The 12,887-nt window shown below is 36.1% G+C and overlaps 1 protein-coding gene across 2 annotated transcripts in view; it reads left to right on the plus strand.

Annotated features, from left to right (window-relative positions):
• FBN1 (fibrillin 1) overlaps positions 1-12,887 on the plus strand; it is a 219,621-nt gene that overhangs the window by 83,318 nt on the left and 123,416 nt on the right. The window lies entirely within an intron of this gene.

Consider the following 12,887-nt stretch of genomic DNA (forward strand, 5'->3'; position numbering starts at 1 on the left):
TTTTCATGTTGATTAATTTAAAAAATGTGTGTACATCAGAGAGCAGAGTATTAAGGCAGGTTAGCAGAGTCTAGTCATATTTCACTGTTGGATACCTTAACAGTTGCCAAGAAGGAAAAGTTAGTTAATTTTTAAAATTTGAATTCACAAAGGAATAATATATGAAATTCTCTTTTGAATTTGAGTGAATTTATTTATGCACTTCATCTGCTTTGTTCAATGTTTTTAATCGTTAAAATATACATGCTACATAAAAATTCCAGAAATGCGATATTTTACTCGAGTCATTCATTCATATATGTCAAAGAGTACCAAGTCCATGCACTTGGTGTCTCAGTAAGGAATGAGTTTAGATGAAGTCATAGAAAACCCAACCACAGTGGCTTAAACAAGTAGGGTTAATTTTTCTTATGTCACAAACGAATTTGGAGATATCAACATGTCATCAAGGATCAAGGCTCTTCTTCCTTTATATGTTACTATCCTTAGTGCATGGGACTTTTGTCCTCATGATTGCAAGTTGGGTAATGGACTTTCAGGCCTCACATTTTTCTATAAGGGGGAAAGGACAAGGGGATAATCCAGATGAGTGTGTCTTATTTTATCAGAGAATGAATAGCTTTCCTTCACTCTCCACCCTGTAGGCCTCCATTTGCATTTTACTGACCAGGCCTGGGTATGTGTCCACTCCTAGATGGAAGGTAGCTAAGGGGAAAGAAATCATGGAGGGGGTCAATTGGCCTTTCAGCTTGCTCAGAATAAAGGCTTCATGAATCCAGGCTTGAACCTAATCTGCCTGTCAGCCTTTACCTTTGCTTTGTATTGCAAATCCCAACTATTGTTCACACAAGAGGACAAGCAAGAGAGATGACTTAGAACAAATCTATCAGCCCTATAGAACAGATTAAAAGGTGTGTGTCCTGTAGACTGTGGGTCAATCACATTTGTTTTTAAGAATCACAGAATACATCAGTTATGTATAGCCATGGTATATGTGGGAAGGAGGGGAAGATAGAAGAACTAGGGACTCTGGTAGGTATTTTATATACATGGTTTCATTTACTACTCATGAGACCACAGAGGGTAGAGGAAACTGACTCAAAGGGTAACAGCTCACTGCCACTTTGATAATCAGAGTTTTAGGATTCACATCAAGTGAGATAGATTCAGGGAATCACAAGTAGTTAATTATGGCTTGGGCAAAGGGGAAGAATAGTGAAAAAGGTTATAGATTTAGACTAACTTGGAGACATGTGATTTATCATCATTCATTCATTCATAAATATTTGAGTGCTTATTATGGACTCACAAACTATTGTAGACCCTGAGGATCAAAGTTTAATGAGATACAATATTTATCCTTAAGGCTCACAATCCGATGGAAGACAAATCATATAAATCAATGATAACTGTGGAGCTTAATTAGTGCCCCAGAGAAAGGAAGAGGAATGTGGTCAGGGAAGACTTCCAGAGGAGGAATTTGCTGGAAAATAGGGAAAGGAAGGGCATTCTAGGCAGAGGGAACAGCATTTGCAAAGACATATGCATTTGGAAACAGCTCTACGAGTTGAGGAACTACAGTTCACTCAGTGTTGCTACAGAGGGTGTGTGCTCAGGGGAATGGCAGGAGATGGAGCTGAGTAAGGACCATTTCACAAAGTGTCTTAGGTTCCAACTCAAGTTAAGTTCACTCCTGTGGGGTAAGATGATACAGTATGGGCTGTGAGGGTTCCTGTGAAACCCCTACTCAGGTTTGTAGACTTAGTGATCTGGGCTACGGTGATGCCCTTCACCAAAATAAGAGGTGTGGGAAGAGCAAGTCTGGTAGGAAAATGAGCTCCTATCAGACACATATTTCTTCACATACACTGCCGTTCTTGGACAATGAGAACAACCTATTCTCCCTAACCTGGCTGCTGCTGTCCTGACTTAGGCAAACTGAAAGCCCACCATAGCATCTGAGTGGTTCATGGCTCAGCCACTTAAAATCCATCAGGCAGGTGGAATATCTGACTCCAGATGCACAGCAGATGAGTTGGTGAGCTGATACTGGAAAGCAGGCCCTGACATTTTAGGCCAACTGCCTTGTTAGTTCTGCCCATGTGTGTGTTCTGCCTAAAGAGATGAGGCATCTAGCAGTATACATCTGCTGCTTTTGGGAAAATCAGCTAGAACTTTGCATGCTGGTGAAAGTTAACTACCATTTAAATGTCTTTGATCATTTTCCTGTGAATTTATCTGTTTCTATGTGGCTCCCTCTTAGGTTACAACTGAGGTACAAGGATAGCTTGCTGAAGTAGTTTTGTTTGGGCTTGTGTTACCAGCTGGGAGGGGTTTTATATTTTCACTTTTCTTTGAGAATGAGAAGTTACATATTTTATAAAACTGATAAATCTGAACAAGTTATCTAAGTAGTACTCAACTCTTATTAATGACTTCTTATTAAATAGCGTAGAGGCTTATTACCTTCTTGGAACAATGGACACTTTTAAGGATCTGATAAAAGCTGTGAACTCTCTTCTATCCAAAAGGAACAAAAGCACACTTCATATTGGGTCAAATCCACTTGGTTGCAAGTAACGGAACTAGCTCGCTCAGAAAAGATTTATCATAAGGAACCCGGGGTGTCCCAGGAACCCCAGGGCAGTGGTGCAGCAGGGCTTTCTTGAGGGCTGGAAGCAGGAATCAGATGCTCTCTCAGCCTCTCTCTGGAGTCAGTCACATCATCCCTGTTTTTGCTCCTCCCTGCAGTCTTGTCTTTATTCCATGCAAATGGCCTGCTCTTTTTTGAGTACAACTGTCCCACAGCTCCCAAGGTAACATCATCTGGAGTTCCAGCTGCCTGTAAGGATTAAGATCAGTGCTTCTTAATCCCAATTCCAGATGTCTGGAAGAGGACAAGCAATCACCCCACTTGGATGCATTCAGATACCAGGTCCTTTACCATGTCCAGAACTACTATACCGGTACCCATGATTTATATACAATTTCAGGGTGCCTTTGGACCTCCTGAGTATTAACTGTGATCTTCGGGTTAAGAACCCCAGAATAGAGAAATCTGAATGCTAATAGCCCAGCAGCAGTACCTTTAAGCCACAGAACTACTGCAGAAAATGAAACATACATTCGAGTAGAAGGTAATTGCACAAGCATAGAGCCTAAGAACACTTGCTTCATGCAGAAGTTGTGAATTTTGAATATCGGTAGTTAAATCCCAGGATGGCGAATATGATGTAGATTGAATTATAACACTCTCCAAGGTCGTTGATATTATATTGCTAACTTTTACCCTTAAAGGCTTGGAAATTCAATTTTAATTATCGTTAACGTGCTTCATAAATATCCAAGGGAATACAATGCAGACCTGTTCATACATCCAGAGAGCCAGAATCTGGCTCAAGTTGTTTTTTCTTCCACAGTTGGAGAAAATTGTGGTGTTCGGCTTGCCTCTTGGGGCATGTTAAACCACTTTTAATGCTGTCTCTTATTATTTCCTAACCATATGTACTTTCCGCACGTATCTAACTAGCTGCCTCAGATGAAACCCCAGTGTCTGGCCAAGTTGATGTAAATCTTTAGTAAGTGGTAAGAGGGAACAATATAACATAGTGCCTCTTTAATGTTCAGATAGCACATGATTTAATAGTTGTAGACCTCATAGTCTCGGGAGCAACTTTAGAATTTTTTTCTAGTTCTATAGAATAGAAATTTCTGTGCTGTGTGCCATTCTTTCACTGGATGCATGAGGCAAAACTTAATTAAAACTAGATTGACCTATCTGCCTTTATACTGCAGTATTAATATTTAGCTCTTTGGATCATTAACCTGGAATGTCTGAGACACAATTATCGCTTCCAAAGAGCATGGCGCATGTTTGTGTAATTGCTATTCTATGCTGTACAACAGTTGTCGCCTACAAAACTTATAAATGTTCCAGAACATCAAAACCTGTATGTAACTAGTGAAGGTGGTGAGAGGCCACTGTGATTGTCCAGGTAGTGACACACTCTCAGTTCATGTGGTTCATCTTAAAGATAGATGACCATAAAATAATAGCAGAAATGCAGTGTTGAAGTTCTAATGCTTTTAGTCTTTGGTCTCAGAAAATTGTTCTTCTGCCACATTTTGATATCTGATCATGCATGAATTTTTGTCAAGAATCTTTTTTTTGTTGATTAATTAGACATTTATGACTGGGTTTTGATACCACTGCTTCTCCCATCCCCTTAACTTCTGTGCCTTTTTTTTTTTTTTGCACAGTTCACTCATGTATTCTGAGTAATTCTTGTACTTTCTTCTGACTTGTCTTTCTTCAGTTGAGTTCAGCACCACACCCTGAGCTGGAAATAGTCTCAGGAATTTTTCATTCATCAAGACATTTTCTTCCAAAGAAAAATTCTGAGAATAGGAAGGTTATCTTGAGAACTGCTTGATAGTATATTAGCATAGCATAGTTCAATGGTGTGTGTGTCTGTGCATGTGTTATTACATGTAATAAATGTACCTGTGTGTGTGTGTTTGTGTGTGTGTGTGTGTGTGTGTGTGTGAGAGAGAGAGAGAGAGAGAGAGAGAAACAACCTGTTTATCAGATACCCATAAGCAAATGAATATTTGGTAAAAAGCCTATTCTAGAAATAATACTTCCCAACCAATGTATCTAAACTATCTCACTGTCATCTATCTGTCTTGATATTATAGAAAGTCCATATTTATATGAGGCATTTCTCAGTTGTGGTTAATGGCTGAACTTTTGTCCTTGCTTTAAGTTTTTCACCAGATCCCTGAGAGTTGATAATATCACTGGAATGTGGTATGTATCTATTTCCTGTAGAATGAACTTAGGGCTGGCAGCTAGAACGTTAGTGGTCTTGGATTCCCTCGTCCTGTCATTTCATAGAAGCAACAGTGCAGTTCCTCTGGAGGAAATCCCGCCCACCATGCCAGGATTCCGTCACATATTGTTGGTCTGAACCATGTGTACTTAACACTCAGGTTTCTGTGGCCAAACGTGTTTGAAGTAAGAATTTCAACCATAAAGTTTATGTATAAATATCTGAACGTGATAAATGCTTGAGAAGAAGAACAAGAAATTTAGTGAAAAAGCTAAAATATACAGACCAAGATATAATTTCATTGCACATAGGTTTTGTTTTATTTCGATAGCATCCGGATTTACAGACAGTATTGTTTTATGCAGGGCCAGCCTCATCAATTCAAATCACTTGTCCTGTACTAGGTACTTGATTATGAAAGTGTGAAGAACTTTCATGCTGAAAGTTAGAGCCTCATCTTCCCACAGATTCTGCTTTTCAGTAAGTCGCTGGCCATGTATTGAGCTACTGCAGCCAGACACCCAGGAGTCATTCTTGTCTCTTGTTTCTCTCACCTTCACATCCAATCCATCTTTAAGTGCTGTTGGTTCTACACCCCCTGAACATCCCCCACCTGCCAACTTCTCTTCATTTCTGCAGCACCACCTTTGTCTAGTCATCACCATCTTTTACCTCAAATCCTTCAGCAGCCTCTCTGCAAGCCTTCCCATTTCCATTCTTGAGCCCTCTAAGCAGCACTCTTTATAAATAACATATAGTGTTCTCAGTGGCTACAAAGCCTAGAATGTGCTGTGTAATTCAGTCCCTGTTTAATATTCCAACCTCGTGGCGTGCCCCTTAGCCCTTGCTCTCTAAGCTCTGGTCACAGTGGCATTCTCTCTTTACTAGAGAAGCCCAGCTGTCTCCCAGCTCAGAGCCACTGTTCTTGCTGTCTCTTAAACCTGGAAAGCACTTCCTCTCACATTGCACAGCTGGCTTGCGCTAATCCTTTAGGCTTCAATTTAAATGTCACCTCCTCCAAGAAGTCTTCCCTGATAATTCTTACCGAGATAAATATACCCAGTTACTCTCTATCACAGCACCATGTTTATTTCATTTGCTAACTAAATTACACTCTCAAATCTAAAATTACTTTAGACATATTTACCTATTTATTTACTACCTCCCCCACTAGATTGTAAACTCCATGTGGTCAGGGACTTTCTCACATGCTGCTCACAAATACAACATAGTAGCAATAAATATTTCTTGAATGAAGAAACCCTTGATTACATTTTACAGTTGCGAAGTTTACTCGTTGAACCTGATCGTTGAAATCAGAATGTCTAATTTTATTTTATTTTATAAAGTGGGATACTTTTTTATTGTGGTAAAATACACATAACATATAAATTTACCATTTTGGCTATTTTTAGGTTTATGGTTCAGTGGCATTAAGTACATTTACATTGTGTGCAAACAACCACCATCCATCTCCAGAACTTTTTTATCTTTCCAAAGTGAAACTCTGTACCCTTTACACCATAACTCCCATTTCTCCCTCCCTCAAGCTCCTAGCAAGCACCATTCTACTTTCTGTCTCTATGAATTTGACTATTCTAGGTATCTTGTATTAGTGGAACCTACGGTGGAATATTTCTAATCATTTTTTTTTTATTGCCCATTTACAGACATAGGCCTTTATCCACTAAATAAAAAAAAACTTATTTATAGTAATAATTTTCCAATTTTAATTTAGGATCCTTTAGAAATTTAATTCATTTTTGGTAGAACTTATATTTAGAAATAAAACATTACAAGGCACCTTTAAGATATATGAGTTGATCAAATATCATCGATCATAGGGCCCATTACTTTTATGTTGTTAATCTTGCTTTTGGATTGGACAGAATGTTTTATACTTGGTGGCTTTGAAGAAAATATGAAAGAACAAATAAATCAAATTGTTATATAATACTATTGTTTTTGTCTTGCTGTTCAATAGCTGATGCTCTGTGGTAAAACTGCTGTTTGATTTAACATGGCACTCATACAAGCCATTTTAAAAGTGAATAAATCAGAGCCAGCTGGTTCTTTAGTGTGGAATTTGCAAACCATTAAAAATAAAGACACTTTCTATGATTTTATTATCTTGGTGGTAAATATATCACCAGAACTAGATTTGATTTCTGGTCACCTTTCACTCATTTTTTTCCAGTAAAGGTAATTTAGAGATAACTTTTGGGAGGAAATAAAAATCAGTAATGACTTGTAGGATGTACAGTGAGGGAACAAATAATGTCAGGTAAATGATTATTCAGAAATGAGACCTGCTCTTCCCTGAACAAGATTGCTTACTGTTTTCTTCATCATGGAACAGAATAAAATGTGGTAACAATTTTCTGGAGTTGAATTGCTGCCACACATAATTGGGTCCCACAGAAATATGGCCTGAATTTTGGTGAATTGCTTAGTATGCATTTTAGATTAAAAGCTGTACAACAAGTCACATTTCTGCAGTTTTGAACAATATTTATATTAAAGTTTATAATAGCAATTAATACTTATAACTGATGAATTAAAGAAGTTAAAGGTCATGGAAAATACCAATGTAGAAATAATTTTGCATTTAGTCTTATGCTTTATTTCTAAAATGCTTTTTTAAAAAACATTAGTTATAATTAAGATACAGTTTCGTAAAGATAAATATTTTACGTACAGTAGTTTAGTAAATTTTGTCAAAAGGTCATATTCTTTAAATTACATTATGTAGACAATGTTCATAATCTTCCATGTAGTATTTTATAGAACTAAATGTATTGTATATTCAAAATTTATTGTATAATTAAACGAAGCTTGAATGAAATGTGAGAGGCAATATTATCTAGTAAAAGTAGCCCAGAAAGGAATTCCCACTCCTCAGAATTTTTATTCTGAAAAATTTCAAACCTACATTAAAGTTGAAGTAATAATATAAAGTATATCCATATACCTTCCACCTACATATTTGTTACATTTTTCACTTTTATACACATAGTACTCTCTATGTACATATGTATATAGGCATATATTTATATAAACATATAATATAATTTGTATATATTTATATATTATACATTATTGGTGTACTATATAGTATATAGCATATAATATACATTATTATGTATGTATACATAATAATATATTTTGTATATATTTGTATATATAATTGTTGTGTATTTTGCTGAATCATTTGCAAATTAAGTTGCATATATTATGACACATCTTTAAACAATAAAGACATTCTCTTATATAACAATACCATAATCACATTTAAGAGAACAACAATTCCACAATATCATGTCATATCAGCCCATATAAAATTTCCCCATTGTCTCTTTTTGAAACAGTATTCAATTAAGGTTTTTTTGTTTTGTTTTGTTTTGTTTTGTTTTGTTTTGTTTTTGAGCAGCTATGGGGTTTCATTTACTTTTGGAAAAGTCCAGGACAGTTGTCTTTGAAAATCACAAATTCTGGGTTTTCTGATTGTTTCCTTGTGGTGTCATTTATCTTGTTCTTCTATCCCTGTATGCCCTCTCAGCTGGCATTTAGGTCTGGAAGCGTGATTTGATTAAGGTTTAATAATGCTTAGTACTTTGTATTTTATCAAATCAGGAGCTGTGGAAGGATTTCAAAGTGGTCTGTGATAGGGATAAGAAATTAAGAGTTAACTTCTGGTGTTATTGATGCTAAGTTTGATCAATGTGTTTGGATCCTGGTTGGGAAATTCCCCTGGAATTTCACTCAGGTACTAGCTGCAGCACTGGACAGGGAAGCTGGAATAGGAGTTTACGGTAGTAGAGTGAAGTCATGTATATAAGTGTGCTTTCTAATACTGGGAAGAGAGATCTTGCAAATGTGAATTCATGACTATTAAGTCAGCAGAGGAATGGGTGATTGGCCTTCTTAAATTTTGATTTGTTATTTGTTTTAGTGAGCTTGTGGTTAGTGTAATTAATAAAGAACTCAATAAAGTACCTCGTAATCAGTCCTCACTATAGAAATGAATGCTATTTTGCCATGATTAATGAGTGGCGGTCCTGATTGAGAGATACTGGGTTATGTTGAGTGGCAGTGATCCCAGTTTATGAGATCTCTCACATTTCTAAGGTTAGACTTTCAGATAAGCAGTCAGCTATCTTGCACACATCTCCAATAATAATGGAAAATAAGCACTCCTCAATAATGCTTAAAAAAGAAATAGAGAGAGACCTACAACTCTGAGCCCTAGAAAGTAAAATCACTTTGGGGGCTTACGTAATATATGGATGCCCCAACCTCATGCCACATCTAGTGAATCAGATTCCATGGGGGAGGCCTATGGGAGAACAAGGGTGAGGGCCAGACTTCGATATTTTACAAAACCCTCCCTAGGTGATTTTGTTATGTTCTAAAGTTAAAAATAATTGAAGTAAGAAGAAATAGCAATTATGAGACTGATTATGATCATGGAACTTCTTTGCTTTGATTTTCATCAGACTAAAAGTTCTCTGAACTCCTTCCTCAGAAGGTTGTATTAAAATTCCACATATTAGGAACTTAGACCAACCAAAGTGTCTCAAGCCAACCTACCTGGAAGGAATAAGCATGCTGTGACTCTCTCAGTCATGGATAAATTGATATCTCATACTTTTGTTTGTAATTTTTATGAAAAGGATTTAAAATAATTAGAGTCTAGTGCCCAAAATTATATCCTTGTGCCTTCCCTGCAGTTTGTGGTTTAGTGACTGGGCAGGAGTGACAAAAATTCATTGTACCACAGAATATTCTTAGTGAATGATGCATTTGCTTCAGGGTGAAGTCCAATTACAAACGAAAGTGAAATAATGAGTATGTCACAGCATTCTGAGTTGTATAGCTGGGAATGAACTGAGGATCGAAGGCTGCAGACACACGTTGGTTAGATCCCAAGCCTTAAGGCTGAATCTTGGGGGACTGGGGAACTCAAGCCTAACCACTCAGAATGGGAACATGTAGATGCAGAATTTCCCATGAACTAGCCATACTGGAGTAAGCCAGTTAAAAACAAGTAAAATTGCCTTTTAATTTTGGAAAGGCTTGGCCTGTTGCCCTAGTTCATGGAGGTTTTATAAGGAAGTGATTGTGGAGCAATTTGCAAACAGAAAGTATTTTTAATACTATATTTTAGTTGCATTAGGAATAATGATTTACGTTGGGGAAATGAGTCAGACATTATCCAAGCATTGAAATAGGCACATTTCCTATCTAGCGCTGGGACTATCTGGGGAAAAAGAAGAGAGTATGTAAATTTAGCCCGTATCATGTAAGTTCTGGGAATAATTGTAAATAATTGGATTATTGGTAAGGAATTGGGAATGTGGGCAGATTCGTTTCTGTGGTTGGAGTATGGTACTAAAAACAGCATCTTTGGCCATCTAAGTGAAGTACAGGGCAAAAAGCACATGCTGCTAAATTAGAATGACATTTGAAAAACACGTTAATAGGGCATTTATCTTCCAAGAGATTTTTAGATCCAATTCTGTTTCATCCAGATTATTCTTCTCCTTCTGCAATCAATAATTTTTATTGAAAATATGGCTCTACAAATACATTTATGTCCACAAACTAGTCAGCACTGTCAAATGAGCTGGTTCATTGTCCATAGTGATAAGGATCTAGAGTGAAAATGTGTTAAGTCAATAAATTTTGTTATCTATACTGAAATTATTTGCCAAATATTTAGTACATTTCATAAAGTTGAGTCCTTATGGGCTTTAGAGGCGCCCAATGAATATCGTCAGAATTAACAAGTACTATTTCTATTTCATGTGTTTCTTACTGAAATGAGGGCAAGATGTTGTTGACTCTGGAAAAGTCTTAAGGGTTATTTTTCTTTTTATGAAGACCTTCCAATGAGGAATGTGTGTCTGAAGTCATGAACCAGTGTTAGACAGGACTGGATCATATTTTCCTAGCATTTTGTATTGTGCCCCGATTTTGTTGGTGTCACTCTCAAATCACCGTATTTGCACCTATCCTGAATCTTTGCAGATTTCATATGTAGAATAATTCCATAGAGTATCTTGGCAAAATGAAGAGGAAAAGCAAATCCAAGAAGTGTTGAAGAGAGGATTTTAAATTAAAATTCATGTTCTATTATGTTTTATAAAGATCAAAAATGGCACACCAACATGAATCTGTTTGATTAAAACATTTGAACTTGTCTCAATAAATTTAAGAGGGAAAAAACCCTCTTAAATTTTCTTCCTTCTTACCTAACATAGAAGGTTTCATTTATTTTTTTAAGTAAAAAATTATGTCGCTGTGATTTTTCTAGTCTCAGATGTAAGATATGTATAGTCATAAAAATCTTGATGGCTGTTACATGAGACTAAACATTTTTCATGTGAAAGGAATTTATTGGTAACGTACACTGAATGTTGTGTGTAATAATGAAGAATTGCAAACAATTTAAATGACGCACAGTAAGACAATTATTGAATAAATTATGCTATAATTTGAAGGAAAATTATGCAACCATCGAAATTATATTTTGGAACAGCATTTAATTTTACACAGGAAAATGCTTTTGGCAATGTGAAGTGAAAAAACAGAATGCAAAATTGTATATTTAGTACAACTCATTTTTTGATAAAAAATAAAATACGCATGCATGTAAAGTTATGTTAAATAATATAACCAATATGTTACCAAGTATTTCTTTACATGTAATTACATATGATTTTTATTTTCTTATTTATGCTTTATTTTTATTTTCTAGTTGTCTGAAATAATTATTTATTTTTATATCAGAAAATTACATGATAAAATATTAAAAGGGAAAAGAAACATCGTATATCAGAGAAGTATTTATTAAATGTCTATATATGATATTTGGGAAAATTGAGCCAAAGAAAGAAAGATGAGTTTAGCATTGCGTTTTGTCCATGTACTTATTGTATTTAAGAGCAATTTTATTGCAAACTTGGTGCTGACAGGTTTTTTTTCTTTATTGATAATGAAATGAAGGCAGAGATTTTATTCAACGGCTCAAGAATTTAATTTTTGAATTCAGTATCTGTGGAATAAGATGGCAGATTTTGAATATATCTGGCATATCATGAAGGGTATTAAAATATACCTAGAATTTGACTATATAAAAATAAAAATAATCAGCAGGGTATAAAAAGACATAAACAAAGTAAAAAGATAAATAATAAACTGAGGAAGTGTCAGGAGATCGGTCTGGAAAGGTAGCTGAGCCCAGAGCATGTAGAGACTTGAGGGGAACAAAGGTGTAAGGTCAGTCTTGCTGATACTGTACTTAAGAGTTGTCTTTAGTAAATTGCATGCCTATGTCCCATTCGCTACTTAGAGAAAGAAAGAAGAAAATAAAAATGAAAATATAACCCAGTGGTTTCATTGGCGTACCCAGTGATTTCCGTAAAACTGTAGAACTCAGTGATGAAAGGAACATATTGCGGTCATTTAGCTCATCCTTAGACCCACAGGAAACACTCTATCTGTATCTGGTGTGCTTCCAAAAATGACACAAGGAAGCATACATTGTTGGGTCGGAGATAGGAGCCAATGAGTCTTGCCACATCCCAGCATCCCCTTATCTGTCAAAGCTACTGTAGAACAGAAATGGGTATTATGGCCCCGATTTCTCTCAGCCTGGCTTTGGTCTTCTGTGCTTACTACATCTTAATCTTTATTTGTTGGCTGTCAAATCCAGATCGACTTTCTCCCTTCAGCAGGAAAAAAAAAAGGAGGGCAGATCTATGTATCCAATGAACTATTCCGGAATTCTCCTGGGTGGGACTTAGTTTATCCCTTTCTGTTTGTTTCTGAGATGGTCTGCTTTTTTTTTTGTTTTTTTTTTTTGCCCAGGGATTACAATGATTTCAGACCAGTGTCCTTACTCTTTATATTAAATATCTAATGTCTTTTACCTGGCTTAAATTTAAAAAACGTTGTTCTGTTTACTTGCTTGGTTTTTGTCTTCGAAATAAGATGGACCTAATCTAGAAGAAATGGGTAACCATTAATTTTGTTCAAGGAACTCCCAGGAAG

The sequence above is a fragment of the Pteropus medius genome, unplaced genomic scaffold (assembly GCF_902729225.1).
Source record: "Pteropus medius unplaced genomic scaffold, Ma_sr-lr_union100, whole genome shotgun sequence".
Taxonomy (NCBI): domain Eukaryota; kingdom Metazoa; phylum Chordata; class Mammalia; order Chiroptera; family Pteropodidae; genus Pteropus; species Pteropus medius.